Source organism: Nipponia nippon, unplaced genomic scaffold, assembly GCF_047370975.1.
Source record: "Nipponia nippon isolate SJK-2023a ecotype South Korea unplaced genomic scaffold, ASM4737097v1 scaffold_7, whole genome shotgun sequence".
NCBI classification, from domain to species: Eukaryota; Metazoa; Chordata; class Aves; order Pelecaniformes; family Threskiornithidae; genus Nipponia; species Nipponia nippon.
In genome coordinates, this window is record NW_028262391.1 from 13,001,756 (window position 1) to 13,026,113 (window position 24,358).

The 24,358-nt window shown below is 45.2% G+C and overlaps 1 protein-coding gene across 10 annotated transcripts in view; it reads left to right on the forward strand.

Moving 5' to 3' along the window:
• Positions 1–24,358, forward strand: part of LPP (LIM domain containing preferred translocation partner in lipoma) — a 353,105-nt gene that overhangs the window by 89,167 nt on the left and 239,580 nt on the right. For 4 of the 10 annotated variants that reach the window (XM_087739197.1, XM_087739192.1, XM_087739191.1 and 1 more), the window contains one exon: positions 16,713–16,777. The exons of the other annotated variants lie outside the window; for them this stretch is intronic. The gene's annotated coding sequence lies outside the window, so the exon portion shown is untranslated. The remainder of the gene's footprint in view (positions 1–16,712; positions 16,778–24,358) is intronic. 10 annotated transcript variants of the gene reach the window in all.

Sequence of the window (24,358 nt, forward strand, 5' to 3'; positions counted from 1 at the left end):
GGAAGAGGCGTTTCCAACGTTTTCTAATGGCCAAGCACCCAGATGAGCGCAACAGCTGGTGCTGTGTTGCTGCTGGGAATCTCTGTTGATGAGGAGCTTGTGGTTGGTTGGAGATGGGTCCCAGTTCCTGATAGCCTGTCTTGAGCTGCCTGAGAGCCACATGACTTCAGCAGAAGTTTTATTATCACGCTAGTTTCCAGAGAGGTTTTTGGAGCCATTCTCAGCATTGGGTTAAACTGCAGAAGCAGCGTGAGCTCCTTTCTGGTGTTTTGGCGAGGGATAGGTCAGCTGATGGCTCTCCTGAGATGTGCAAGGAGTTCATGTTAAAATAAACAAAGCTGTTCCCATGGTCTGTTTGTGCATCAAGTCTGTCTTTGGCTATATTCCAAATAAAGATCCCACAATGTCATCAAACTTTGAGAAATACCTGGGCCTGGAGGGGCTTGGACACAGGGGGCAGTCAGGTCTCCTGCATGGAGATAGCAGTGGGAAAATGAAGTGCCATTGAAATTTGGCCCACTTGAGCTCTATGGTCGCTGTGATCTATTGTGACATTGATTTAGAAGAATATTTTCGATTTAGCAATCACCCTTAATTTAAACATTTGGTCACACGGCACATTCTGACCTGTGGCTGCCCACAGTGGCAACACCTATCTGGGGTGCTTTTATAGCAGAGTTTGTTGTATGTTAGTTTTATTGAGCATTGCCTAAACAGTTGAGAAGGATGTTTTAAAGTGCCTTGTGTTAGTCCGGATTTAGCTACTGCCATTTGCCGATAGCATCGGGGCTATCTGCAGGGAATCCAAAGGAACGAAGCTAGAAGGTTTCAGCAGTTCTGCTCCAGCTAGAACCAAAGTAAACAATATTCTTAGAGTTCTCTCTGTGCATCTCTTTCAAACATGTTCTTTTTGGCATGTTTGATGATAAAATCAACTAAATTCACTTCATGTTAGGTTGACAGGGTAAATGGTACATTTGCCACTTTCATTTCCATGGCCTTGGTTGTAATGGTTTTTGCTGCGTGCCCTTAGTCGTCCCTGTTGCTGGCTGTAACAGTTGGAGGGATGTGCCTTGTGAGGGATTATATATACACCCGTTATGGCCTTTTTTAGATCACAGTGCTTGACCTCCTTACTTATCCCATAAAGGAGCCTCTTGAACGTTAGCTAATCCCACTAGGGTTTATGCAGACTGGCTGAAAGCCAAGTCTTCCCTGGATAAGTGCAAGATGCATCAAGGAGTTTGAACATTTGTGTCCTGGCTTGCTTGAATTAATCTTAGTTGAAGCAGCTGGATGAGTAGGTAATGCAGTGTTATGCCATTGGTGTTAAATTAATGCCAGGTAGGGCATGACAATTTTATGACTGTTAAGAATATTTGTGTGCAAACTATGAGGCTGGTCCAGAGAGGTGCAGAACAGGGAAATCGCTGAGAAGTGGAGAGTCCTTAGCGTGTGCACTTAGTAGGTTCAAGCTCCAGAGCTGACCAGATGACTTGCCACAGGGTTGAAAACCTTGCTGTTGGTGATTTACTTTTCTTCTTAAGAGATATTTAGTATTCCCTTTTTTTCAAGATTTTTATTGTTGGATTGATGTTTATGTTTTAGCAGAAGGTGAATTCTCTCTTTGGGACCTTCAGTATATTTGATGAAGATGCATTTCTCTGAGAGCCACAGGGACAGCACAGTCAAGGATTCTGGAGTAGACCACGTGACCAGAAACAGCTATCTGGAAAATGAACATTTCTGTCTAAAATATCAGTGCTCTTGTCTGTTGTAGAGAGAGTCAAAATGCTGTAAATGGCATGGTTTGGTTTGATGCTGGAGCCAGCAGATCACCCATCTCCAGCAGTTGCAGTGTCCTTCCCGTTTGGAGGGTTCTTAAAAAATTTTTGCTAGAATTAGATTCATGCTCTGCAGCGGGGAGGGGAGGGGGGAAGTTCTAAATATTTTGAATACTTTTGAAAATAGTAATAATCTAATCATAATGAATAGCACGGTAGTGATGTGTAAACATTGGTTCAAATGTCGCTCGGTAATCTTTACCCACTGCGCGTAGTGCCTTGGGACCCTCAGCATGGATTGCAACTGAATTCTAGTTGCTTTTCCAAACACAAAACCAGTCCTTTTCCTCAAAGAAAAGCTTGTGTTTGCTGCTTTGTATGTCTGTATACACAGACACATGCATAGGTAGACTTGGTAAAACTAAAGCTGTCTTCTGTGATTTCGTGCTCTATTAGTGAGGAGTGCGTTGTCGGCAAGCTTTCCAGTATTTGTAAAAGGTCCACACAGGGTAATAAAATCTTGTTTTTGGGAAAATTGGTCTAATTTTGAGATTGAGAGGTGTGAGAATAAAAGATGCTTTACTGTAAATTGTAGGTAGATAACAACAGAAACTCAAATATTAGAAGAAACTGGGTATCGCACAAACCACACACTTTCACATCACTAAAACAAGAACTGTGCTCACACAGAAACATGAACCTCTTTGCAAACCACAGAAAGTAAAAGGGAGCACTCCTGTTTCATTATTGATCTAATTGTTCTTTTCTTGATATGAGAATAGATATGAAATTCTCTTGAATATTCCAGCATGCACAAAAAAGACCATCACTTTTGGAAACTTTTAAAGGCACAACACATACTGATAAATAGCAAGGCCATTTAATTCTGAGAGTTACAACTATCTATCTAATGTCACCTAATTATTCTTCTGCAGCTGAACATATTATAGCTTTGATGAGAACTTTCCACTGGGGAGTGATATTAAATGAAGAGAGCCTAGCCCGTAATTTTATGTGACTAATAAGTTTTGGAAGATCAGTCAGTGCAATCTTTTAAGTGAGTCCTGTTTTAAGAAAAAGATCCTTTGAAGATTGGGTGTTTTGGGGAACCTCTGTGTTGGGCTCCTCCAAAGCTCTGTTCCAACCCAAATTGCTCTGCCGTTCTTTGTGGTCTTTGCCTTTATCTGTAATCTCTTTCCTTTGGGTTACAATCCCATTTAAGACCAAGTTTCCCAAGTAACCTGTAAGTTAGGGCCTACGGGACTTGTGCAAAATGTGTGTGGTTAAAACCTTGCCGTGTTTGCGTGTGAGTACAAATATGCATGCGAATGAGGTTCCTGGATCAATCCAGTGAAGGCTGGATGCATTTCAAAGATTTGAGAGTCTAGCGAGGCGTGCTTTTCTGTGGGGGAACTGTGAAGGTGAGTGTCAGTCTGTGCTCACCTCCATGTTTTACAACACACTTCCATTTATGATTTCCACCAGCTTTGCTGCTCTGCCTGCTCCTGCCAGCAATTGCACCTCCTACTCTTCTGCCAGGCTGAGCAGATTCTGGAGTCAGGCAAGCTCTCTGTGCTGGCTGCAGCAATGCCAGCTCCCTGCCTAAGCTCTTCCCGAGGCTGCGGGCAAAGCTGAGGGATGGGGCTCCTTGGTTCTCACTACTGGCTTGCTCCAGTGGCATCAGGTTCCTTCTTTCTCCCTTGGTTTCAGCAGCTTCTCTCTCCCTCGGTTTCTACAACTTGATAAGCACCTGTGTCACCGAATCAGCTAGAACTGCACAGTGGCTGTTTTCTTGTAGTCAGTAGTTCATCCTAAATACCCAAAGGTGAGAGAGAAGCAAGATGTAACCTTTAATAAAATGTTTTTGAAGCAGTTTAGTTCCTTTTAAGAACCAATTTTCACTTCCTGAAGTCTCCAGCACTTAAAAATGGTCTAGAGATTTGCAGAAAAGATCATTTCCAGCAGTAAGTAATAATAAGAGGTGGAGAGGAAGAGCGACTTCTCTTGATAGCTTGTTCTTAAGACATCTCAATGACTTCTTTGATGAATCAGCGATGAATTTTTGCTGGAATCCCCTGGCAATTCACTTTACCTGTAAATCATGTTCAGCACATGTTAACTTTCCTTTCTTGTTTATTGATTTGTTGATTATGCTCCCTCCTCAGGAAAACCAAATTAATTAGTTCTGTTTAAAGCAAGATGAGGGTGAGTCTCCAACTGGCAAGAACATGACTGCATGGTTGGAGAGAGGTCACTTCTACAGGGACATGGCTTGGTAGTAGTTGTCCAAATTGATGTATTACCATCCGTGTTCCTTCTAAGGGCATTTTCCCTTGAATTATCATGCAGTCCCAAGGCACTGAAGACAAACTTGCACAAACCCATCCAAAAGTCAGCCTCTCAGAAACACTAGGAACTTACTGGCTTTGGATCTCTGTTGCTGAGCCAGTAGGAGAAGCTGGCTTTTGGCTTAGGCAGATCAGGCCAAACCCTGATTCGTTTGCATTTGTGCACCAAATTTTGTTCTGTTTCTGGAATGGCAGCTGTATATAGAATACCATGTCGGAAAAGATTAAGTAAGCTCCTTTCAGAAAAGCTTTATCACACATTTGCCAAAAAAAGAAAAAAAAAAAAAAAAAAGATGATTTTGTTCATTGTTTCCTCAGAGCTCAGAAAACTATTCTTTTGAGTCAAGGTGAATTGTTGATGTGTTTGTAGGATTAAATAGCTGTTTCCAAGATGCAGGTAAATATTCTGCAAGCTTCCAGATGCTGCCAGGAGGAGAAGTAAATATTTAGCTCTGGAAATGTGCAGATCACTTGCTCAGGGTCTCTTACTTGAACGATTTCTGTACTTCTTGTTTGTTGGTATTTCAGTAGCATGTGAAAGGCCTGAGATTGGATTGAGTCTCTGTTGCCCAACACTGTAACAACAGGCCATGACTATCTCCGGTGAGGTGACAGTGTGGACTGTGGGCACAGCAGGTGGATGGGAAGAGTGAAGGCGCAAAGGAGAGAGGATGAAAATGGTGCTTCTCTCAGTGTTTTGGCAGAGCTGGTGATAGGCAAGACCCGCTTTCTGAAGCAGTGTTGAACAATAACGCTTTGCTTTCTTCCAGACTGTTCCTAGTAGTGGCTGAATATCAGTGTGCCTGCTGGATGTGAGCTGGGTAGAGAAGTGATTTACCCTGAACTCCATATGAAGATAGCCGCTGAACCAGGGGCAGGAATTCCTTGTCCTGTGGATGATAAGAAATTCATTTGTAATCCCCAGGCAGGTTCAGATATATTAATCCTCTACCTTGCCGCTGTTTTCTGTAACCTTTTGAATCAGAAGCTGGAGAGCACCAGCATATGTGAGTTTGATTTCCATCCTTTTTACAGCTGGTCACTTTTAAGTACAACATCATGTGCAGCTGGTATTCAGGTGCTCAGCCCACATAATGCCATTTTGAATCGCAGGAATCAAAATTAAACCAGCTTCCACTTTCTAGAAGAATGATCCAGTTCCCACTGAAGGATCATGCCTTCCTAAACTCACACAGTTTCTGCTCGATGATGTTCTCTCCATCATGAACTACGGTGTGGTGCTGAGCTGAGTACCCACCCAGAGATGTCCGTGTTTCTGTGGCAGATGAAATGGTTCCTACCTCTATGAGCCTGTAAAGCACTTCGGGATCCTCTAGGATGGAAAGTATTGTTGTTTGTTTGACTGAGCCAGTATTTTCACCATGCTTTACTTCCATTGCTCCTGTTAGATGTGTTGGTTTTCATTATATCTTCAGATAAGGTTCATGTGAAATGGGCTTCTGTTTTGTTTTCTCACCAGAGGAGTGATTCATATTCAAATTGAAATGTTGTATTGCTCTAAGCCAACCTTTTCCCTGTGTGCTAATGGGAGGAGAGGGAGATGCAGACGTGGACTGAGCGGGATTATTTTTCTTCTGCTGCATTTAGAAACTTTCCAAATGGCTTTTTAGGAAGGCACGGGGACGTAACTGCCTGGCATGGGAGAATCCTGGTCTTGCATGTTTTAAGAACACGAGATGAGCCTAAATCTCATCACTTGTCTGTTTAGGCTGCAGAGCCATATGCTACCAGCAATATTGTCCAAAAAAAAGAGAATTTATGATCCCCTTTAAGTTGAGGTTTTTTGTTGTTTTTTTTTTTGTCATCCGCATTAATGCGGTCCAACATTTTCTCTTTATTCATAACACTAGTTTTTGAGAAAGTTGCTTGCACTTCTCTCAAGGCAGTGACTCTGCAGACACTTTCTGCAGCACAGCTGAGGACATCAGCTCACAATCTCTGCTGCTACCTGATGCTTTCTTCAAAGGAGCTGGTTGCCACCCGCAGAAGAGGAGAGCTACACAGTCTAGCACATGTTTCTGACCTTGTCAGAAATGGATATTGGCTAGTTCTGTCCAAACTTGCTCAAGAAACTTTATCACAGGAACTCTAAAATACAGAGAACGGATGCTGAGATTCCAGCTGGGGGTTCCGTATGTCCTCAGAGCTGTTGCTCTGTCACCTATAGCTCAAGGTGAATGTCACTATAGATCTCGTGGAGTCTACTGCCTGTCCCATAAACACCCAGACTGAGATAATAGTGTGTTTCATGGAAATCTATAATTAAGGTGAGGATATTCACCTGTTTTAAAGTGACCTTAACTAAGCGAGCCTACTCAAGAGGAGATTTGCCATGTTTGAAACTTACAGCTCAGCTCAGTCTATTTGCTTCCCTGGTTCTTCCAAGTTGGACTTGGCTGTGTGAAATGATCCTTCACCATTTGCCCTTTTCATTCCCACAGACTTTGTGAAACTGCTTGAATATTCCTAAGGTGCCCTGAGGTTTTTAGATAAATGGGATACATGAAGAGATATTGACACTTTTAGTAGCACCTGAGGAACCACTGAGCCTTGGAGGATCTGTTGACTTTAATGGACTATCCATGGCCGTGTCCTTTGCATTGTGTTGACAGTTCAATTACACCAACAGGCTGAGGGCATTGTGAGGATCAAAAACGTTCTGCATTTTTGTTGGCATAAATTTAGAATTTACTTGAAAGTGTTTCCAAGGAGGAGAAAAGAAAAGAGACATTGGCAGGTCTTCATAGCTGATTGTAGGTTCGTTCACCACTGAAGAGCTGCTGAGACAAATATGAGACCTTGGTTACACGTCACCTAAATTCTGACTTAAGAGCATTTGAACTGGAATCACTTACAATTAGCATGGGCTTGGCAGAAACTGGCACTGCTGCTGTTTGCACCGAAACTGTTTGCATAGTCCAGTTGTGCCATGAGGAAAACTGCCGTTAGCAAGTAGCGCAAGTGTAGTCTTGAGGTGGTGTCTGTGCAGTGACTGCTCTTACAGTCCTTGATGGCACAGTAGCAACTCTAAAAGTGAGAGCATAGCTGTTTGTCTCCTGTACCTGGTCTCTCTGACCCAAATGTTATGGTCTTGAACCTATTTATCATCATAGCCACACATTTTTTAGGCAGCTGTTGGTGTCTGGGAGCTTTTAGCTGCATTGCTTGTGAGAACCCAGGCCTGTGCATGGTCCAGGGAGATGTGACCATTGCTCTGCTCTTGGATGAGGCAGTTTCCACTACAGTTGACTGTGGTCAGGCTGATGCAGAGTGCAACCTGTTGTAGACTCAAATGACCCTTCTGGGATCAATTGCCCAAATGACACAATAAATTATACCTAGGAGTTTGTTAAATTAAGTAAATAATGAGGACCAGAGGGCACCTGCTGATCCCTATAACCGGTGTTGCTGCTCAGAGGTTGGGCAAGGTGGCTCCTGCCTGCTTGATGGAGCCTGGGAGCTTGTGAGTGGGTGGCGTGGGAACTGGGGACAATTGAGGATTCGTACAGGGATGCAGAGTTGCTCCCCAGGGCAGAAAAATAAATGTATGATTCTTGGCCCTAGAACGAAGAAAGCAAGACGCTGTGGACTTGTTGCAACCCGTGCAGTCTGTGAATGTTTTCTTCTTGTCAGATGCTGCTGTCACATAAGTAATTTTATTGCCAAAGGGCAGGGAATGAACTAATGAAGTGGGAGAGAGGGCTACTTATTGCAGGGCTATGTGTTGTGAAAATCAGTGCACCAAATGTACAATTCTTCACTTTCTGCTCTTTCAGTGTTTATCTATATGATTTGGGCAGGGAGAAGGGGTGGTGGTGCAGGAGGTACGTCTGTCTCGTCCAGGAGAAAGCACGTGTTCAGATGAGAAGGCATTATGCATACAATGCCTGAAATTAGCCCTTAAAATAGCACACTCCACATCTTAGTAATGTGCTGAATATACCTTGATAAGAAACAGTCTGATTGAAGTATTGAGCTTATTGTGGTGGATCTGCTGTGACTCATCAGGAAATTGAAAGTCTTGAGACAACACTCACCCCCCTTCAGACTTCTTGGAAGAGAATGGAATTAATCTTAGACGGGAAGTAATTAATTGTTCTGTGATTGTCATAAATAGGTACCAAACAACAAGCTCACACTGAAGTATTTTATATCCTAAGCCCTGTCTTGTGAGCCCCACTATCAAGAGTCTCCATCAGACAGAGACAGTGAAAAAGAAAGTTCTCTGGAAAGAGCAGCACTTCCACCTACATGTGTTTAAGTGAGACAGGATGGAGGTGAGCTGGTAGGCTGCATGCTGTAATAAGCCATTTACTAGGATAATGGCTGCAGGCTACAAATGCCGTTTCTACTTAGTCTGTCTATTCAATGCAAACATTAAAAAAGAAAAAAGAAAAAAACCTCCTACCTCAGTAAAGTCTATAATAGAGCCGATGTGGCAAAACCCCACGGAGGCAGATGACATGTACGCGCAGCCGCCTTCATCTGCCTGAGAAACTGAGGCAGCGGGAAGGACTTTAATTGTTGGAGGCTTTTGATTTTAGACTGGGGCAAAATCCTGGGCAAGAGCCTGGAATGCCAGTGAGCAAGATGGAGCCATCCTTCTGTCCTTGCTGGGAGCGTGGGAATTCTGACTTTCAGGGACTAATCCCATAAATTTAGGGTTTCCTTCGGAGAGGTTTGCTGCCTGCTGTTGTGGGCAGCACTGCCCTGCGTGTTGGAGTCACAGAGGGCACATGGGCACAGCTGGCAGAGATGGATTGTGAGGGGATGAATATGTGCAGGAATATCTCTCTAATGAGTAGCTGTAGCCATTATGTATCTGTTTGACTGTGGGTTATTGCTGGAAATCCAGATGTTAGGAAAAGAAAGAAGAGAATCAAGATGATCAAATACCTGTTTAAAAAAAACAACGCCCAAGGAAAAGGAGCTTGATGGCTTTGTGTTTGTCTGCAGTGAAGTCATGGCAACAGAGCACTCATTTAGCAAAATTAACTGTTTCTCTATCTTACAAAAAATATCAGATGAAAATGATGCAAGGGAACATCCTTTTATCTCAACCAAATGAGTCCATTTGTGCCAAAGCAAAGGACTCATCTTGGGGAGTTTGCTCCAGAGAGCACGTACTTTATTAGAACACAATGTAATAGTTGTCCCAAAGCCATAACCGTAAGAGCCTGGTGCCCTAGGTGAGCACTTTCAGTAACAGTAAAACCAAAGTTAGGTTCCTGCACCCGTATGATGTTGAAATATGCACTTTGGAGCATGATTTTAAGCTCTCAGTTGTTTGGGATTTCAGCTTAGTTAAGCTCTGGATACAGCTTTCAGAAGGGCTGTAATCTCTTTGAAGTTCCTTAGGGGTAGTGCTTAGTTTCAGAATTATTTAGGCACCTAGGGACGAAATGCTGATGCTGCTTCACTTTGGGTGTACCCAAATACTTGTAAAAAAACCAGTTGCCTTTAAGTCCCTTTGGCTTTAATTGAGACATAGGCTTCATTGTGCCTAAGACTCCTTTTTACCTTAGTAGTATTTGAAATAATTCTCACACAAACCCTGGAAATAACACTTCTGTGCTACTTCTGGTTTGATGTTCGCTGCCCATCGCTGTGCACAGACCACTCTGCGAAGCAGTACGCGAGGGTGAACCGCACAATGACTGTATTGGTAGGCACGAAAGCTCATTTTACATCACTGAGAATCTCATATTTGGAATTCAGAAATTGTTCATCTTGGTGACGAGCGGGAGCAAGCTCCAGGGAAAATACCACGAACTCGAATGCGTGCTTGAGACACCTGGAAAGTGGTGTTTCTTTTAAGTAGTGTTTTCCAACCAGATCAAATTTTATTTTGTGGCTCTCCTGAAGATGGTTTTAGGCAATGCCTTCTGGTTCCCATGAAAGTGTCTGACAGCAGAGATACAGAGCTTTTATCTGTACAAAGGAGTGAAACAGTTTGGGGGAGATGTTTCAGGATGATTCAACTTTGATGTGGTTTCTGTCAAAAATGTTGGGGAAGCTTCAGACTAATTGGAAGCCTGACCATTTATTGACATCAGTGCTCACCAAGTGAACGTGAGTTGTTTGCCATTGCTTCTCATACCTGGATGAAACGTCTGCCTTTCTCCTGCATCTTAAACTTTGGTTGAATGAAAGAAAAGTGAGAACTGAGTGTAGGTGGATGAGTTTTGGTCAGGGAAGGAAAGCCACAATCATTTTATATACAGGTAGATATCTCGGATGTTGTTGTGGAGGTCTTCCATGTAAAAAGCCAATGTTTGAGGAGTTTTTTGGAAACCGTTTCTTTCAGGAGGGACCTCATGTGAATAGTGGGGTTCTTCACGTTGCTGAATTGTGCTTGTCAAACGGGGTGCAGAGGCTGGCTGGGGGTGCATGATGTTTCCCAGTTCAGCCTCAGACTGGTGTATTTGCAGCAGTGGCCAGCTGTTTCTTTCCTCTTGTTTCTCTTCTCCAAGGCTGAATGTAGCTCTCGCTTTAGCCATTAATACGAGAGCAGAAGGGCCAGGCTGTAGCAGCCTCCTGCCAGAGTGATGCCCGTGGGCTTGGGTATGGCTGCCTGGAGGGAGGAGAGCGAGTGGGCGAGGGTGCAAGTGCAACTCCAAGGTGGTTGCTTGGGAGATTATGTCTAAAGGCTTTTAAGGAGTAACAGCTCACATTTTGGGCTTTTTCTAGGGAGGGATGAGATCCCCAAACAGGAACACTAGCAAGTTTTAGGGAGCCCTAGCCCCGTGGGTTGTCCCACCACGCATGGGGTGAATAAGTGCGGCGGAAAAGCCTGAGCAACTGCTGCCAAAGGACTGGGAAGATGCAGCCCACGATGTCTGTTGTGTCTGAGATCTCTGTAAAGTCTCTCGCATCCTTCCTCGAGTTTAGTTTTCCAGTGGAGGCTTTCGCAGTAATGAGAATGTCTCCCATCTGCTCCTCACATGGCTTGGCACATTTAGCTAGAATATATATTTTTATTATGGGGTTAGCCAGTGGTAACCATGACAATTAGACTTATCACGCAGCATTTTTTTCCCTCCTCAAGTCAGTTTGAAATGCTGACAATTAAATAGATACAGTACACTTTAGAGATCCATCAGTCTCTGTTGTCTTGACAACCAGAGTATATTTAGAAATGTAACAAGTACATGGAGTTCAATTGCACTTTTGCTAAAACATAGTTTTGTAGCTTGAGAATTTAATCTGTTGTTTGTAGATCCAGGTGCTTATTTCAGCTGTGCCTGACTTTCTCTTTGGTCTCTCTGGGAAGCTCCTATGTAGCAGCAGGGAGACTTGACTGGTGGAAAGAGGGTCCTCGTCAGGCAGGGAGCCTGTTGGAGAAGCTGTGCATGGCAAGGGCTTAGGCGAGGGGCTGGCAGCCCCTGTGTACTTGGGTACTGGCTGTCCTGCACCCCTGGGTACTTGTGGTGCCTTGTACCCCGGGGTACTCATGGTTTGGCTATTGATTTGCAGTGCAAGAGGAACGTCTGTGATCATTGTCCCAGGTCTGCTGTTCCTACAGTTCCAGCTCAGCAAACGGTGCTGGGGAGCAGTAAGCAGCATGTCTGGGCATCCTCTCCCCTCTCACCCTCCTGTAAAAGCTGTTCTCATGGTTCAGTAGCACGTTGGTATGGGAGGACTGTGCTATGGTGTGCAATGATGGCAGACCATGATGGCTTGCCTCCTGCACCTGAGCTACCCGAGCTTGGGTTGCAACTGGGTGCTGCTCTCTGCCACTGAAGGAATAGTGGAAACTGTTTCTCCGTATCCCTTCTTCTCTTTTGTCTTTGATTTGCTGGGGGCGTGTTTGTTTGATTTTAACAAAATACCATCACTAAAATTTTTTTTTTGTCCCTTCCCATTTGACTGGCAAAATTAAGCTCATCCTCTCCTCATTGAGCTGTAGTAGCAGCATGTGGGCTAGGTGCCTGGAGCTATGGATTTTTAAAGCTGCATGCAGGGCTGGAAAAGCAGAAGGGAATATGATGGAGTACACTTTGGGGGGCTGTAAATGTCCCTGTCTCCCACCACCCCTGTGCACACACTGATGGTGGGTGCATGTTGTGTTGCTGTAGTACTCTCTGCTCTTTCCCTTTTGAGCCAGCGGAGAGCTGTGGTTGATGCAGGCACATGCGACCGGGGAGCACGGTTTGGGTGTCACTGTAAGCGTGGTGACGTGCCAGCCCAGAAGAGCAGCTGAGACATGTGGCTCCCATCTGCTGCCATCCTGCAGCCCGATGGCTGTGAGACACGGGCTGGCAGCACAGTGCCCTTGTTGTGCTCTTAGCACAGGACCCGTCAGTGCCACCACCTTGCTTAACGCTCTGGCTTGCAAAGCTGTTTGTGAGGCAGGAGACTCCCAAACACCAGGATCTCAGAGTATTTTCCTGCCTTGAGTGATAAATGAGTGAAATTAAAAGCAGCCGAGGAAATAGTGGAAATGTTCCCCACCACTCCTCTATCTGGATGAAACAGGTTGCAATGCTGGTCAGGGCTGCCCTTTCTGAAGGCTTGCAGGTCGAGGGGCTGCTAAAAAGGGCTTCTATCCAGCGAGGTGTTGGTGACCCTTCCTAATCAGCACCTGAACCCCAGGGCAGGGCCTGGGATGCTCGCAGATTTTCTGCGAAACGTCAGGTGAGACTCTTCTACCTCCCCCTGTCTGAGGCTTGGCTTATAATTGATTCTTGGCAGTATAATTTGGGGAGGACAACTGAAAAAACTGAACAAACCAAGACTCTCCATGAACAAAGCTGTGGCAATGCAACAATCCAAACAGGAGCTTGATTACAGTGGATGGAGTGGCCTTTTGCCCAAGGGAACCAGTTCATTGGGTGAGATGGTTTAAAGACGACAACTGTGGGTCCATGGTATGGATGTAGTGATGGTCAATACCATCAGCCCTTGGGCAGAGAGCTGTAAAACGGGTTGTAGCATTGCTCTGCTGTCAGGGAGCATGGTCAGCATGAGATTGTTGCTGGGATGCTTTATTACAGGGAGGTGAGGAAGGCTCGAGGGAGAGGAGCCCAACCTGAGATCAGCTGTTATGGCCAGTGATGGCCAACGAAGTGAATCAGTATTTCCTGGGGTGTGTGTTGTCTTGTCTATCCACTATACCTGAAATATAATTTAGTAAGGTTCAAAGGGAGGAGAGGATTGTTTTTTTTTCTAGCGTGATTTTGCTTCCCTCACCCCTGTTTCTTTTTAATTCAGTATCTGTCAAATAACATGGGTGATTTTTTCAGTGTGCACACAGCTCAGTTTCATTGTTCTGTTTTCTTTGTTCCCTCCATTTTACCAATTTCCCAATGAAAAGCCAAAAACATAGTTATATCTCCACTCCAGCTTTGTTTGTAAACTGTTAATATACCCTTTTCAAGTGTTTTTTATAACTGTTGGGGTTTATTCTTAAAATACAACCACGAAAACCCAAAGATGCTAATGAGTCTTCAAGAGTGCTTTAAACAAGTTGTTCAAATCAATCTGACAAAGATAATGGTCTTCTATTAGAAGATATTTAGCTGGAGGTTGGATAAGCTGTAATGTTTATGGGTCTCCAGATCCGTAACCAGACAAAATCAGAATAACTCCTTCGATTTCAGTGGAGCTGTATCTGTTTATTGCAACTGGGGCTTAGGCAGCGCTTTAGATGCAAATCGCAACCTCTCTGAAGTTAAGTGGGGTTTTGATTTAGTTCCTGGAAGTAGTAATGTCAGCAAAGAAGCAAAGAGCTGGGACCCACATACCCTGAAGTCTGTAACTTTGGGTTGCTCTCTTTCCCTCACTGTCAAGATCAGATTCCCTTGATTTGGGCTATTAATTAAAATGCAGCTTCTCTTAAGCATCTCCCAAAGGCAGGCAGAGAGAGTGGAAGTGCAGCCTATGCAGATTATATATATATATTATATGACATATATATATATATGTGATATATATATATCATAGAATCATATAATGCTTTGGGGTGGAAGGGACCTTTAAAGGTCATCTAGTCCAACCCCCCTGCAGTGGGCAGGGACATCTTCAACTAGATCAGGTTGCTCAGAGCCCTGTCCAGCCTGTCCTTGAATGTTTCCAAGGATGGGGCATCTACCACCTCCCTGGGCAACCTGTTCCAGTGTTTCACCACCCTCATTGTAAAAAATGTCTTCCTTGTGTTCAGTCTGAATCTACCCTCCTTTAGTTTAAAACCATTACCCCTTGTCCTGTTGCAGCAGACCTTGCTAAAAAGACGATCCCCATCTTTCTTGTAGGCCCCCTTTAAGTACTGGAAGGCTGCAATAAGGTCTCCCTGGAGCCTTCTCTTCTCCAGGCTGAACAACCCCAGCTCTCTCAGACTTCCTTCATAGGAGAGGTGTTCCATCCCTCTGATCATTTTTGTGGCCCTCCTCTGGACCCGCTCCAACAGGTCCATGTCCTTCCTGTGCTGAGGACCCCAGAGCTGGACACAGTACTGCAGGTGGGGTCTCACCAGAGCAGAGTAGAGGGGCAGAATCACCTCCCTCGACCTGCTGGCCACAGTTCTTGTGATGCAGCCCAGGATGTGGTTGGCTTTCTGGGCTGCGAGAGCACATTGCTGGCTCATGTCTGGCTTTTCATCCACCAGTACCCCCAAGTCCTTCTCTGCAGGGCTGCTCTCAATCCCTTCATCCCCCAGCCTGTATTGATACTGGGGGTTGCCCTGACCCAGGTGCAGGACCTTGCACTTGTCCTTGTTGAACCTCATGAGGTTCACATGGGCCCACATCTTGAGCTTGTCTAGGTCCCTCTGGATGGCTTCCCATCCCTCAGTCTCTGTGTACTTTGCAGAAAATGCCAGTAGTTATGTTGTTCTCTCTGTCTGCTCATGGTTGGGCTGTTGACCTGGAGCTTGTGCTTTCCAGCTCCAAACATGCAAAGGCACAATTGCTGAATTATCAGGCTGTGATGCAGAGAGGGCTGGGATCTCCTTTCCCCCAACGTGTTTGTGTCTATGCGGCGCTTGGGAGTCATGGACCACCGCTCATCACCCCCACTGTGTGTGGCGTAAATGATTCACCATGCATTCATTTCTGGTCACATAAGGGGCATTAGTTTAAAGCAGGCTTGAGGCATAGGTTAGCATTAGCTATTTGAAGTCTTCAGTCTGAAAGCAACATCAAACGGGGAGCAGAAAATGTGTCATGCACAGAAAAATCTCTAGGATTTGTTTCCTCCTTTAAAAAATAACAATAATAATAAATTCCAAACTGTTCGCATATGCTGTCTCCTCTGTGGTCAGGACACCTGTCTGCCTCTTTGCTGTTACTTGATATGGGCTTACAGTGCTTGCAGAAATGCCAACGTGAATTTTTTGTCATGGCGAATATGAAAGGAATATCCAGCGTCTGTGTGGGCAGGTCCTCAGCAAATTTCTCTGTGCTTCTTGTGCTTTGGTGTGGATCTGAAGCAACTGCTGCAGTTTTCCTCCCCTGTGCTCCCCTTCCTCCACCGCAGACCAGGAGGGCGAAGCTCCTGCCCTACCAGACCCAGTTCTCCTGAGCAAAGACAGTTGATGGTGGGGCTGATGGGTTTCAGCCCGGTTTCCTTAAAAAAATAATGTATTTGACTGGCTAGATATGTCTCTCCTCCCTCTCTAATGACTTTTAACTCCTTGGCTAATCTCAGCCACGTTTGTTAAGAGAAAATTAGGCTTTAGGAAAATAGGGGTAAAGATGCAGTTAGGAGGAGCTGGGGGTGACCTGGGGCAGCTGGGAGCATGGTGGGCTGGGAGAGCTGGGGCAGGCAGAGGTGGACTGGACCTTTCACTAATCATTGCTACTATTATTTAAACTTGCTGATTTCTTCTCCAGAACTATGATGAAAGGAAATAGAAAACACCAAAGTAGGCTCAGATATCAATAAGCTGAAAGTATGAAAGGCTGCTGGTTGAAAGCAGCTTGTGGTAACTTAGAAAACCTGTGTTTTCTTTTTAGCTAGGTGTCTTTGGAGGCACCCAGAGGGAAACCAGAGGTGGAGGGTTTGGACTGTCCCACCCTGCCGCTTGTTTTTTTTCCACAATTGGTGTGTGTTTAATGCATCCCATCTCAGCTTCGGTTCTTCTTGGCGCTCGCATGGCAAAGCCAACGCCGTGGGAGTGACTCACCAGCAGCCTGAGCGGTGGAGGAGGCTTAGGAAGAAGAGGCCCTTTAAGCATGAGAGGCAGAAGGGTGTCTGGTCAGGCTTTGAAAGAGACCTTGTTACCTGCAGCGCTTACGTCATTGCCTTTCACCAGCTCTACAGTGATTTAAAACAAGTAGCTTCTCTCCCAAATAAATCTCAGTTACTCTGGGGCTTGCTCAGATGTAATCTGTCCCACCAGCCTGTGAAAAACCCTTACATGGGTCAAAACAGGGACAGACTGACACAAGTTGTATCAGAGGGGAGAAAAAGCTATGGTCTGCTCTGTACAGGAGGGCAGCTGGCGTTAGGGGCCGTTTTGGGGCTGTTTTCTTGGCGAGGTGTCACAGCCAGCTTGATTTACTTTCTGCTTTTACGATGAGCAAAATGTTGATTCTGACCTTTCTGTTTGCACCTGCAGAAGTCCCTTGGAAAAGCCTGTGTGTACGTCTGTCTGGGTGCCTGACGGGGCTGCCTTGCTTCCAGGTGAGGCGTGGATCAGGTCCTGGGGCTTCTGCCAACTGCTGAGTTTGGAGAGAGTGGGAAGACCCTGAGATCATGGTCATTCAGCAAATGATGGGAATTTCTCCAAAGCCCAGGGTGGTGGAGACCAGGCTAACCTATGAGGCTCGAGGTGGTTTTACTATTTCTGGGTCCAAGTCTGGAACCAGTAAACATGCAGGGCCTCCTGGGAATGGGAGTGTTGCTTTGGAAAGTTTGCGTGGTGCTGCGCAGAGCTGCGCTGGTCCTGTGGGCTGTGTTACTTCAGCTTCTTTTTGAATGAGACTTTCCTGCTTGTGGACCTGAACTCACTCCCCATCCATAGCGTGGCTCTCTGTGGCCTGAATACGCTCCCAACTGATGATAGAAAGCTGACTGTATTGCTAGCTTTAATCTAACCATGCTTCAGTGGACAAAAGCAGAAAAGCATATAAGCCTATTAAGAATAACCTGAATAGAAATATATGTGATGAACAAGTTCACAGAATCACAGAATGGTTTGGGTTGGAAGGGACCTTTAAAGGTCATCTAGTCCGATCCCCCTGCCATGGGCAGGGACATCTTCCGCTAGATCAGGTTGCTCAAAGCCCCATCCAACCTGACCTTGAATACTTCCAATGATGGGGCATCCACAACCTCTCTGGGAAACTGTTGTAGTGTCTCACCTCATCATAAAAAATTTCTTCCTTCTATCCAATGTTAACATGTCCTTCAGAATTACTGGTTCCATTAAATTCACTGGAGATACTTAGCTGTGATTTCAAGATCAGCCTGATAAACCACCCCAAACTCTTGTAGGAGTTCCTTGCCGGGTTATGTGTAGGACGTGAATTGGGCTTTATGCCCATCCCATGATGTGAAGATTAATTGCAGCAAGGGTGAACCTTCAGGTAAGACTGCAAAAAAGGAGTAGTGTCAGGGCAGTAGGTCTGTCCTCAAGCCTCTCTCAGTTGTGCCATCCCAGGAGGCAAAAGAGGTGCTAGAGGTGCTACAAAGTCATGGCAACTGGGGTAAGAAAGGAGCGAGCAGCCCTGTTGAGAAGCAGGTAACAAATGAACAGGTATAGCTAGCTGGTCTATAACAGCTCAATGGCCGTGAAGTTCTCCAGGAGGAGATGTGCCTTAGGAGAGTGTGGTGGCTCTGGGCAATCTTTGCTGCAGTGGTGGTTTCCTGAGCCTGGTGGCAGCACCAGAAGGCCATGCATGGCGCATGCTTTGGGGGCTGCGTTGTCATTGTGAGCCAGCATTGGTCCAGAGCAGCCTATTGCCATGTGGGAGGGTGTGTGCTGGGTTTTCTTCTTCCGCTACCCTGATGGTTTTGACTAGTGGAGTTACTTCATTTGCCTTGATGTTACTTGACTTGAGAATCATTAAGACGTGTGTACAGCATGCCAAAATCGAGAGTGCTTCTTCTTTAGCCTGTTATCTCCCTGAATATAATGGCACTTTTGTTCTGCCCCTTTGATATGCAATGCACATCCCTCCTTTCTTCCTTTACCCTCTTCTTGGGTTTATTTTTTGTGGTTTTTTTTTTTTGTCTTGTAAATTATGGCTAGCTGGAGATGAGATTTCAGCATCCTGTTTGCTGCAAACAGTTGGGGAGATTAATAAATGTTGAAAGACAAAGACAGACAAGGGATTAATAAGTAGAGGACAGGAGATTAATAGCAAGAGAGTAGAATTTGGTTCAAGGCCTGGTCTTCCCATTTGCTGGGTTATGGAAGATTAATGGCAGCTCTTCTGTTAGTCTCACTCTTTCTGTGGCAGCTTTCCTGGCTAAGTCTAATAAACCGTCCCAGTGGGTTGTTGTAAATATGAAATCTAGGAAGAAGTCCATCCCTATAGACTGTTAACTAATGAGACAGCATTAGTTTTGCTTTCTATTCAAAGCAACAGCGTCAATATATTTGTGAATGGTGAAGTCAGATGTTCAGGTGCTTACAACTTCTGTCAGGACAAAAACATATCATAAAATGTATCTTGTCAAGCAAGCCGTCTCCGACAAATTTTTTTACTCTGTGCCCTGTGCAAGAGATTGATTTCTCTTCTCTTGACTGTTTCTTCAGCTTTGTTTCTGTGGAAAATTGGGCTCTTGACCTATTGCATCTGTCCTCCCATTAGGCTTTGTGTGAGATTAGATCATTGTAAGGAAATGCTAACTTTGCAAAGAGCATTCCTGGTTAAATTTGCTGGAGAACTGTAGAACATGGGACTGCATCACAGAAAGTCTTTATTCTGGTAGAAGGGTGCATGCTGTTCTGGGTGTCCTATGTAGAAGGCAAGTCAAGCACTACAGTAGTCCTTTGGCATCTGCCCTTGTGTATTGTCATAGTCTTCACAAAGATGATCCCAAGCTCTCCGTGCATAGGGCTATAGCCATATACAGGTATGTGCACGGCCATTTTGGGAAGGAAGCAGCTGCGTTCCCATAACAGTGAGCGGGATGAAGACAGGGCTAACATCAGAACTTCATGCAGCAATAGCTGAATTTCTTTTCCAGGGAAGAAAGGCTGCGCACTGCTTCAGTGTCCCTGTAACAAAGCTCTTCCCCTCTCATCTGCTCTTGTATGCGGTGCCCTTGGCTTTTCAGAAGTTAATTGATTTGTCCATATTATGATTTTCTCTTTAATTTTATTTGTGTAAAGAAGAACATGCGCTAATCTTTCTCCAGAGAAATGTTTCACGCTGCTCCTCTTTGAACGTTGGCCCTGGGTCTGCCGCATTTCTTAATGAGTCTCTAAACAGCTATGGTTCCCACATGCTCCAGCCTTGACACACGCATACTTGTGCACCCACGTGCCTGCTCCCAGTTGAACTGAGCAGCCTGCCTGCTCCCCTCACACCCTTGCTGCTTTGCGATTTGCATTACCAAGGCAGCACCTCCCTGGGAAGCCCTACATGTGGGAGGGGGCTTTATACCTGCAGGGATAGAGAGATTTGGCATCAAATGAGCTGTCCTGTGAATTGGAAAGGCTGTAACCTCTTTATCACACTGTCCGCCCCACCAGGCTCGTTTAATGTGCTTCTCTGGGAGCCTGGATTCCTGTGGGCTGCGTTACCCGTGGTGAGGACCCGAGCTAGCATTGAACATGGAGCCGAACACCCAACACTGAATTACTGTCTGGTATGCCACCGGCTGCCAGATCTTTGATAGCTTGTTTTTAATGAAGATTCCTCCTGTAATTCCTAGAATATCTTGCAGTGCAAAAAAATGAGCTGCATGTGTATTTTGCTGTGGGCTGAATTTTTTTCCTGCTCTTCACAGTTCCCTCCGTGAACAGAGAGGAAAGGGAGGGGGAAGCAGCTGACTGCTTTTTTTGTTGTTGTTTTTCTACTTGACTTCTGTGAAATATGGGGCGATCAATTGCTCACGACTAACAAAATGTTTTTGTTTCTCTTTGCAAAAGCATATGGGAACTGCAGGAAAAGCATATGGGCATTTTTAGGAAAACATATTGGTGAATGGACAAATTATAGTGGTGCCAATATGTTTTGGATGTCTGGCTAGACCACTACTACTACCGCACTTGCTGGCATACAAACCCATCCACGAAATTTCCAGCATGTGAGTGGTGTGTAGCTGCTCCTAGGGAAACGCAGGCTGTGCTGGATCAGACCCCTGTTAAGACAGCATTGTGATCCATCTTTGGTGTGCGTGACTGCCTCACCATGTCCCGGACCAGGCTTCAGGCTCATGTTTATGGCAGCATATCCATTTTCTCAGTAGACTGAGCCCAGAGCTCCACTTGCAGCTGGCTGCAAGTAATGGTAATGGTAACCATTTTTCTTTCTAAAGCCCGTGACTGCAGTCCTAATAACACCTGAGCATCTTGCAAACAGGCTAGACAGCCTCTGGTTTCCCTCTGCTGCTCTATCAGGTCTTTCTCTGTTAGCTGGAGCTGTTATTCTTAATTTCTCTATCATGCGGGCTGCTTTTAAGGAAATGCAAAACATTTGCATTATTGCTTCTGGACCCAGTCCTGTTTGCCTTGATACTGGTGATCCAGGGCAGGGACCCACCTACTGGGAGGGACTTAGTGAGGAGTGGTAGGGGGGTTAAGTGGTCTTGGTTGGTGGGTCGGTTCTGGTGGCTTACAGCATCCTTACAGTTTGAGCTGCCATGCTGTGGATCCCTGTGCAAAGAGAAGTCCTCGATAGCTCTGTCTGGGCAGCCTTTCCTACTCGCCCTGGCAGTGAGGGAGTGCTGCCTGCCCTGCCCCTGCCTGCGATGGGCACAGCCGTGCTGGGTTGCAGGGGTGGTAGCAGCTCTCTGCCCACGCGTGGGTTTCAGCGGGTGTCCTGGTGGGTCCTAGGGGACTGGCTGAGGTCTCCTTGTGCAGGCGTGCGTGGGAGAGACACCTCCAGTCCATAAGAGCTCACAGTCTAAATAGACAAAGCAGAGCCACTGAGAAGGATGTAATGGTCTCTGAGTGTTGAGGAGATGGGCAATAAATGAACTCAGGAGGCAGTTTCATGAGCAGGTTCAACCAGTCTGAGTTTGTACTGTTGCTAGAAGAGGTGGTCCTGCTGTCCGTGTGTCCCCGACCCTCATTTCTGTCCGTACAGTCACTTTTATCCTTTACAGGTGAGTGATGAGACAGAGGAGGGGCAAAACATGTGGCTAGAGACTGAGGGGATAAGCAAGGTGCATGCTTGGACAGTCATTTGGGTGTTGCTGTGCTTATCTTGGTTATGAACCTGCACTCTCAGATATTCTGAGTGGTAATTCAGCACCTTTTAGTGTTCTTCCTCTTATGCCAACTTCGGGATGATTTGCTATGGAGTAATTTTACATTATTTAATGTAGCCACTTTCCTTATAGCTCTTTTGTTCCGCGAGACAATTCCCTATTTTATTATGCAAACAGTACATTAAGATCCTTGTGGGCCAAAGTTCCCAGCAGTGCTCGAGATGACAGCAAAGAAGTAGGTTATTTCAGAAATAATGATTCTCTCCTCTAGAAGCTTTCTTGGAGTTCTGCTTTAACTGCTTTTGATATTATACATGCTTTAAAAAAAAATATAAAAAAAATCCAGTACTTCCTAAATGTTATAGACCTCAAAAAATACACTGTATGGCTTGTCACAATATTTAATACAGAGTGCTATTTACAGTAATGAATCAAAATGTCAGTTTTTAAAATATGAACTGTCAGAATGTTCCTACTTTGCAGAAAACTTTGATGTGACAGTTTGTTAATCATATGACTATTACATCAAATGTCTCAGAGTACTTTTGCTCAACAAAGTCTTTTTTTTTTTTTTTTTTTTTTTTTTATTCCTTCCCCCTCCCTTTTTCACTGTTAATTTTGGTACAGTTGTTTGACTGAATGCACTTTGATTAGAAGTTGGAAGAATCCAGAGCTCAATGCTTTTGCATATTGACAGATGGGGTATATCAATGCCTGGGTTCATGCTGTTTGTGGTCACCTAGTCTTAGGTACAGCCTGGTTTGGATCGCCTTTACCTTGTGTCCCCAGTGTTTGCCCCAAGCCTACTGTGTGCTGGGGCTCAGCCAGTAGCGCTGGTGAAAATGAGTCCTGACTGAGCAGCGCTGATGCTTCCAGGTATAACTCTACATTTGGGGCAGCTGGGGTAAAACTGTCTCTTAAGTAATAAAAAGCTGGCTTGTACAGTAACATTTCTTATCCCTATAGCTTTAGCATGAGGGGACAAGTAAAATAAAGATCTCAAGGCTGCCTGTGCATCCTCGTGTGAGCTGAAGGGGTTGTTGTGCAGGGCAGGGTTGGTTTTCCTCCTGAAGGAGGAGGAGGCAGGGGACGGGGGATGCCAAGGTTGTCTCCCCAGTGGCTTTGGTTACTCTGGACCCAGGTCAAGGAGTGTGTTTGTGCTCTGAACTCCCCTTTGTGAATTTAGACCAGGGTACTTCCCTTTTTTTATTCTTTTGTTTGCTTATCTGCAAAATGGGAGTAATTAATTGATGTTAGTTAACTCGCGAGTCTCCTTAAAGCCGATTACTCAAACAACTGTGATTCTTGATGAAGATGAGGGGGAACTTATGTAGATAACTCTGCTTTAGAAAACAGCCCCTGGAAGGAGAGGGTTTGGCATGCCAATATGAAGGCTGATGGCAAGAGAGGAGTCTCAGGTGTAGCAGAGCCATGTACCTCTGCCCATAATGTCTTTGTGCCACATTGCCTGCGGCTTCAGATGGATTCCCATTGCTTATTAAAACTCGCAGAGTTACTGTTGTGTAGGTCTTACAAGTGCAATATTTCTGATTTGGAATTGGCCCAGCATGACTGTGGGAATAGGAGGAGTCTAAAAAGGCAAAAGCTGTGTATCAGCAGTCCAGAAGAGGAGTGTGGGCAATGCAAGACAGTAAATCTTAGAATCGTAAAATCATAGAAAAGTTTGGGTTGGAAGGGAATTTTAAAGATCATCTAGTCCAACCCCCCTGCCATGGGCAGAGACGTCTTTCAGTAGATCAGGTTGCTCAAAGCCCCATCCAACCTGACCTTGAACAGTTCCAACGATGGGGCATCCACAGCTTCTCTGGGCAACCTGTTCCAGTGTCTCATTGCAAAAAATTCCCTCCTTAGGTCAAATCAGATGGTCGTCTTGATTGTGGGTGTTTCTTGGGGCCTGATTAGCTTGTCATTTCAGCTGGGCATGTCTATTAAATAACAACCTCAACTCTTTCACTAACGTTATTGAAGAGATAACAACTTGTTTTCAGGGGTGTAATCACGCATGTAACCGCACTTTTGAGTAGCACATTAGCCAGCTCTTGTATGTGGAACACACAGGTACGGGCGCTGAACACATCTGAAGTTTGGTACACTGAGGCCCACTGGCTCTCACTGGTGGAAAGAGGTTTGGGAAGGAGGAGGAATTGCTGTAGCATCTCTCACAGTAATATCCTGCTGATAGAGGAGGCGAGGAAAAAATAGAGGGGAAAGGAAGGGGGGAAGGAGGTGCGTGAGGCGATGATGGCACGAGAGGCTCTGCTGGTGGCGGTGCCTGGTGTGGACCACCAGGAAGCCTGAGAGAAGCTGTCTGGTGAAGCCAGTCCCAAAAAGGCTCTTAAGCAAACACGGCTGGTGGCAGAGGGGCTGCCAGCAGCGAGGGCCACTGGCAAGGTGAATGTGAAGGTGTCACTTTTCTGTCACCTCCATCAAGCAAGTGCTGCTGTTTGCTGCATTCCCTCATCCCGTGGAGGAAAACTGATTATTATTCAATTTTCATTTTAGAAAAACCACATTGTTAGTGGGATGATTTTTCTTTTATTATCGTTACTGCAATGGATGGAAAAGGAGCTCTAACAGATGTATGATTAGCAGGGCATGAAATTAAAAATGTTTGTGTGCAAGGAAAAGGTTGTTTACTACCAAATTCCTCATTTGAAAATTAAGCGATACTAAGATTGGCCATGCAATTCTGCAGCAGGCACTCAGCCCCCTTACCTCCCTCTCTCCCAGCAGCATTGGCTGAAAAGTAACAATATTTTAAACGTTACCTTTATTAAAAAAAGTAATAACACAACTAAAAGGTCAGTACCTGCCTTTGGAGTCAGATTATCTAAAGAGCTTTTTCTCCCGCTCTGG